We start from the raw sequence: 6,906 nt of genomic DNA on the forward strand, positions 1-6,906 counted from the left end.
CAGCTACATCGTCTGCTCCTGTTCCTGTTGAGGATGAAGAGGATGCAATGTCAGGAGTGTCAGCATTGGACTTCGAGGGGTTTATGGCCGAAGTGAGTGACTTTGAGGCTCCTGGGGAAGGTGCTCAAGAGGAGTCTGTGGAGGGAAGTGTTGGTGCAGCAGGAGGTGCAGCGGTGGGTACGGCGCTGTAAGTGTTGCCGCACCTCAGAACCCCTGTTATTTAAGTCCATGAGGCCTGTTGTCTACTGTTGTTAAGGTGACTGCCCATATTTTTGTTGTTGTAGCTATATCTGTAGTTCAATGTCTGAAAAATATGACCTTTATTATGTCTCTAAGAGCCAAAAAATGTCCAGGTATGAGGGCATACCGCCCATATGTAATTTTTCCCATAAGATTATGTATTCACAGTGCGCGAGGTCGTGGACCGCCCAGTCTCTCGCGCACTGTGCGAGCCTACTGTATATACAGTGGAAGCTTGATTATACAGGCTCGGATTATCCAGCTTTCTGTATATCCGGGCCGTGACCGAACGGTTCAGTGGTACAGTTATTCATAGAATTATCCGTACAATAGCTCCAGTTTAAACAGGAAGCATCCAGTTGCTAGGGAGCGAGGCATGGGTAAACCAGAGAGAGTTTGCTCGCTTCCCCAACCCTGCCCCCACCCTGCCCCCACCCACACCTCGTGCTCACAACTCCATCACAAGAGTGGTAGGGTGGAGTTTGGTGAAGCTACTGATACACCAGACCTAACTTAATGTTGCTTAACTACTTAATAATTTAACCTAATTTAACCTAACCTGACCTAACCTGGGCTGCAGGTGGGAAATTGGGAAACTAAATCCACTTTTGTGTATGATGAGTTCCCTCCATTATGCCCGAAACAATTGTAGGTAAGGCTTAAAAAATGTGATAATACAGTAAAAGAAAATCTTTCAGCTCGTGAAGGTAATTTACTACCCTCAAAACAGAAAAACACAGAAAACAAACTGGAGGAATATTAAGTGAATTGGTGAAGTCTTTAGGCTGTATACTTAGATGAAAAATAATGGGTTTCCCAATTTTAGGGAATGCAGTGGAACTAGAATGTCTGCTAATCAGAAAAAAAAAAAAATTACTCATCTTGTATTCTCGTAAGGTAGCATTCAGTTCTGCATTCTTCGTTAGATATCGCGCTTCCCAACACATTTCGGACCGACAGAACATAGTTATTTCTTCCTCTTACATTTACTGTTCATTCTTTTATTCGTTCTTAAGTGTACAGTAAGTGTGAAAGAGAGTATTAATACAAACAATAATGCATTCCATTAACCCCATCATAGCTGCCAGCCTCGAACAATGCTTTACTGTAACGATGTCAGGGATGTAGGGTTAAGGAACGTTATGATATTAAGAGAGGAAATCTTTCAGCGAAAGGTAATTTACCACCCTCAAAATAGGCAGAAAAATACAGAAAACAAACTAGAGGAATATGAACTGTATTGGTAAGGTTATTAGGCTGTATGCTTGGATGAAAATTTATGAGTTTCACAATTATAGGGGACAAAATGGAACAAAAATGTTTACTAATAAGAAAAAATACTTTCATCTCACGTGTTCTTGTAAGGTGGCATTCAGTCCTACATTCCTCGTTCGATGTCGCTTCCCAACACATTTCGGACCGACAGAGCATACAGTTATTTCAGCTCCTTACAGTTGAGTGTACATTTATTGCACATTCTTTTGTTCGTTCGTGTATGTGTGAAAGAGAGAGTATTGATACAAACAATAATGTATTCCATTAACCCCTTCATGGCTGCCAGCCTTGAACAATGCTTTACTGTACCAGTGTCAGTGACGTTGAGTTAGGGAGAGCCATAAAAACTGCGAACAATTATGGGAAGGGAGTGAAGGTCACTGGTATGTTTACACGACCCTACTCTACCATCTCAAACAGCCAGGCAGTCCATTCAAACCAGATGTTTTCGCCGATATGTTTAATTGCTAAAGTAACATGCACCCTAATTTTATGTTTAAATGCTAATGTAACATGCCCACTAATTTTATTAATTCTTTCATGAATCATAGCAAATCACAAGATTGGTTTAGGGAGGAGGGGAAAAAGCCAGGTGTACCAGATGAGTCTTTTCACATCTCAAAGAAACTGACTTTATAACTTTGAAAAAATGGTTCCAAGGTCTGCCACGGGAGCACACAAATTTCTGAACTCACGAACATTGAGAGGGGTCAGTATAAGCACCTTACCAAATCAGTTCATCCTGATAGTCTGTTATATTTTTCTGATTAATTCTGGATTGGAAAATAAGCATTTCTTGTTAAATCTGTTTCCCAACTGTTTTTAGCTGTTCTGGTGTGACGACTCTTTGTTTGATTCGTTAACGTAATGGCAGAAGACACTGTTCTAATCTAAGTGTTTAAACCTGGCCTAACCTAGCTTAACTGCACCTAATAATTTAACGGAACCTAATCTTCAGTTGGGGAGTTGGGAAATGAAGTCCACATTTGAGTATAATGAGTTTCGTCCATTGTGCTGGAAACAATCGTGGGTGCAGCTTTAAATTGTGATGATAATAACAGGAAGGAAATCTTTCAGTAAGAAAACGTAATTTACCAAACTGAATATAGTCAGAAAAATACTGAAACAAGCTGGAGGAATATACATTGAACTGGAGAGGTCTTTCTGGTACTTAAAGTGTTCATTTACCAGTAAATAAATCAGTCTAACAGTACAGTACTTGTGTTTTGTTTCCGCCGGATTATTCGTGCTTTCGGACTAATCGGGCACCCCTTAATACCATATAGCCCGGATAATCGGGCTATCTCTGTATATGTATGCGTATATATATATATATATATATATATATATATATATATATATATATATACAAGTAATCCCTCCACTATCCGATGTAACAGAGCCAAAGGCATGTCCGGAAAGTGGTCCCGTCTGGAAAGTGAGCGCCTTGCTCCTGGACTGGTACTTAAGGACCCTAACCCAGCCTAACTTTGAAAGCCACCTAAGTAACTCTCTACTGGACATGCATAGCACCTATTTAAACCTATTAAAGACTTTATTCACACCAATAATGGACATAAAGCATGAAATAAATGAAAAGGAACCAAAGAATGAGGAACTAGAAGTGACTTTACCTCAGCCAGTTTACTTACAGCACGTATGTGGCTGCCTTCTCTAAGGCTTTGGCAGTGGTGAAAATGCTTGTGAAGTACATACAGTAATCCAGTGTTGTGCTGCACTTACAGTAATTCTTTGCACAGTGAGTTATAATTGTTTGTCACTGCACAGTGTTAATTGCACCACGCCATTTTCAACCGCTAGTTTGCATTCCACAGTTAATCCTTCGCACTCTAAATTCTAATTTCTTAACACTGCACAACACTGTAAATTCTTGTGTGGTCTAGTGGTGAGATATTGCAGTTTATTCACTGTTTATTAAAAAAAAATGAGTACGTGCGCCATCCATTGCGATAAGCATCTACTCGTGATTGCAGTTAAGGAATAACTGGTGTTGAGGGTGGTGCAGAGTTGCCAGCTCAGAGCTTGGCCACATTACCACACTCCTCAATTTTCATTACCAAATATAACTTTTCATTACTAAATTCGTGAAGCTAGCATTTGTTCTTCACTAATTATATATACAAGTGGAAATAAATGTAATCACTCTCCTTACAATTAACATGTTGACCAACGGCCATGCCACGTTGAGTACACCGCTTCCCGTCCGATCAGCGAAGTTAAGCAACGTTGGGTCTGGTTAGTACTTGGATGGGTGACCTCCTGGGAACACCGGATGCTGTTGGCATCCCTACGTGTCAAGTGGGGTTGGTGGAGGATTAGTGCCCCTCCCTGTAAAACAATTAACTCTAAGCCATCGGCCACCCCGTTTGGGATACATGGCGTATGGCAATGAATGAATGAAAAAATGATGAATTATTTTCACGCTATGTAGGCTAGGAGATTAATCAGAGACAGCAGACAATCCACCATCTCCATTCTGTGTATCCTCATACATGTGAAAAATCCGTTTGGTAATGCATTATTCTGATTCATTACCAAACGAATTATTCATTACCAAATTGGTCCACATTTGGTAATGAAAAATACCAAATGGCAACCCTGACAGGGGAGGGGGAAGGGGGGATGAAGGAAGGGGTGAAGGGGCCTTGGTGTAAACAGCTGTTCGGCACCGCACAGCAGTTTCACATTACGGGTGGGAAAAAATTCAGATTTGGGGGGGATTTTTTTCTTTTTTTGGCCATTTTTGGGGTCCGAAGGTCCAGGCCCACAACGTTAGGTAAGTGGGGTGTCTGGAAAGTGGGCGTCCGAATAGTATAGGGATTACTGTACATATATATATATATATATATATATATATATACAGTATATATATATATATATATATATATATATATATATATATGTATATATATATATATATATTCGGAGGAGGCCGTAGCACGGGCCGAGCAGGGTAGTACTCCCGAGGGGAATGGGAATGCTGGTGATAGGGAGAGCTGGAGCTCCTGTTTCACTAGCTATCTAGCCATCCCCGTTTGCTGACCTTTTCAGTGTGACAGTAACATGGAGAGTAGACCAGCATACTCTCCCAAACATTTCCTGTAACTATCTATGCACTACACCACAGGCACTTTACATTTCACATAATGTATCCCACTACGTTACAGGGGTTGGCACCAGCAAGGGCATGCGGCCAGAAAACTTGCCCCCGCTACCTAGTGGCGGACTTCTGGGGGGAGGTGTGACGGGGGTTCCACCAGCATAGATCGTGGGTCCAGGTCGAGATGGGGCTCGGGCCTGTGTTAGAGGGTACAGGGCATTGCGGTTCCCAGGCTGCCGCTTCCGCCCAATAGAGAGGGGCCCGAACCTGGGAGTAGCTCCCCAGGAGGCTGCCCTATCAGTGGGTGTATAATGGCGGGATAGTTGCAGTGCCGAGACGCACTTGGAGGGTGTCCCTGCAGCTGTCCTGGCAGGGTGCCCCAAGGCCACTACCACAGCCACTGGTAAGCTGGTGGGCTAGGGGTCCCAGATCCATTGCCTGGACCTGGGACTGTACAGTGAGTGGGACCTGTGCTGTGTCTGTCCCCCTTTATTAATACTGAAGATGACAAAACAAAATAAGTTTCAAAGCAAGCCTGAGGACAGTAAATCACCCATGGGGATGAGGGTGGGTTCATGGAATGTGTGAAGTTTGAGGGGAAGAGCAGGGGAAGTCGTTGAGGCATTCAGTAGGAGGTGGATGGATGTGGCGTGTTTGCAGGAAGTCCGGTACAGGGGTGAATCAGCCTGAAAGATTGTTGGGAAGGACTGTTGCTATAAGTTGTTTTGGCAGGGGGGGACAGACGGATATGGAGGTGTTGGTGTGATGGTTGCGGAGAAATGGGTGGAATATGTTATGAATGTTTTGAGAGTAAGCGATAGGATATTGGTAGTGAAAATTCTGTTGGGAAGAAAGATAGCTGCGATTATATCGGCATGTGCTCGACAGGCAGGATTGGATGAATCAGAGAAAGATAGATTTTGGGATGATTTAATACATGTAGTGGGTGGTATGCGGGATGATGAGATAGTGATTTTGGGAGGGGACTTAAATGGTCATGTAGGTGAAGCAGCACAAGGTTATGAAGGAGTGCATGGGGGATGTGCGTATGGTCTAAGGAATGCAGAAAGGGAAAGGATACTCGAGTTTGGGGAGGCAGCGGACATAATTGTGTGCAACACATATTTTAGGAAAAGAGACAGTAGGTTAATTACGTATGAGTCTGGGGGAAATAGCAGTCAGATAGATTATTTTCTGGTTAGGAGGGCCGATAGGAGGTTAGCGAGGGATGTTAAAGTTCTAGGAAGTGAGGAGTGTGTGCAGGAGCACAAACTATTGCTTTGCGATATGGTGCTTAAAGAACAAGTGATGAAAAAGAGGACTTATGTACCTAGGAGGAAAATATGGAAGCTGAAAAACCAAGTAGTAAGGGATGCCTTCTATAGCGAGTTGAGGAGAGTGGTGTCTGAACAGGGAGCTGTAAACAGAGGCGTTAATGAACAGTACAGAGCCCTCAAGAACAATTTCTTGAGAGTTACTGATGTAACATGCGGCTGGACAAGAGGACCACCAAGACATAAAGTAACTTGGTGGTGGGATGAGGGTGTAGAAGCTGCAATTAAGGAGAAAAGAAGGCTTTTCCGGGAATGGAAGAAGGGTGGTAGCAAAGAGGAATATTTGGCTGCCAAGCGTAGGGCTTGAAGAGAGGTATACAGGGCAAAGTCTGAGTCACAGAGACAATTACTTGATAACCTAAATCATGGGGAAAGGAAAAATATATTTAGGGTGGCAGGTCAGGTGAAGAGGGATAATCGGGATATCATAGGTGAGCAGTGTGTGAAGAATGATGAAGGAAGGGTAGTGGTGAACAGTGAGGATATTAAAGCTGCATGGAGAGAGCATTATAACCGGTTGTTGAATGAGGAGTTTGACTGGGACAGGGAAGGTTTGGAGCCAGCAGATCCAGTGTCTGGCCCTTGACCTTTGATTGATACTGCTACTGTGAGTGAGGCAATAGGCAGGATGAGGGTGGGGAAGGCAGCAGGTGTGTCTGGGTTGACTGCCGAAATGTTGAAGGCCTCAGGCGATATGGGGGTGAGTTTAGTCACTGACCTGATAAATAGGATTATTTATGAATGTGTTGTCCCAGATGATTGGCTGAAGAGTGTAATTGTAAATGTGTATAAAGGGAAGGGTGATGCCCTGGAAAGAGGAAATTATAGAGGTATAAAGCTTTTAGATCAGATAATGAAGGTAATGGAGAGAGTTTTAGAAGGTATGATTAGAGAAAGAGTGAATATTGATGAGATGCAGTTTGGGTTCATGCCAGG

The 6,906-nt window shown here is 43.0% G+C and overlaps 1 non-coding gene across 1 annotated transcript; it reads left to right on the forward strand.

The window, feature by feature from the left end:
• Positions 1-3,701: 3,701 nt before the first annotated feature.
• LOC145415256 (5S ribosomal RNA) lies at positions 3,702-3,820 on the forward strand. The gene has a single exon (XR_013900034.1). It is a non-coding gene; the product is annotated as a 5S ribosomal RNA (ribosomal RNA).
• The last annotated feature ends 3,086 nt before the right edge of the window (positions 3,821-6,906 follow it).

This window comes from Coenobita brevimanus, chromosome 101, assembly GCF_032717465.1.
Source record: "Coenobita brevimanus isolate Jiangsu-jjx chromosome 101, ASM3271746v2, whole genome shotgun sequence".
Taxonomy (NCBI): Eukaryota; Metazoa; Arthropoda; class Malacostraca; order Decapoda; family Coenobitidae; genus Coenobita; species Coenobita brevimanus.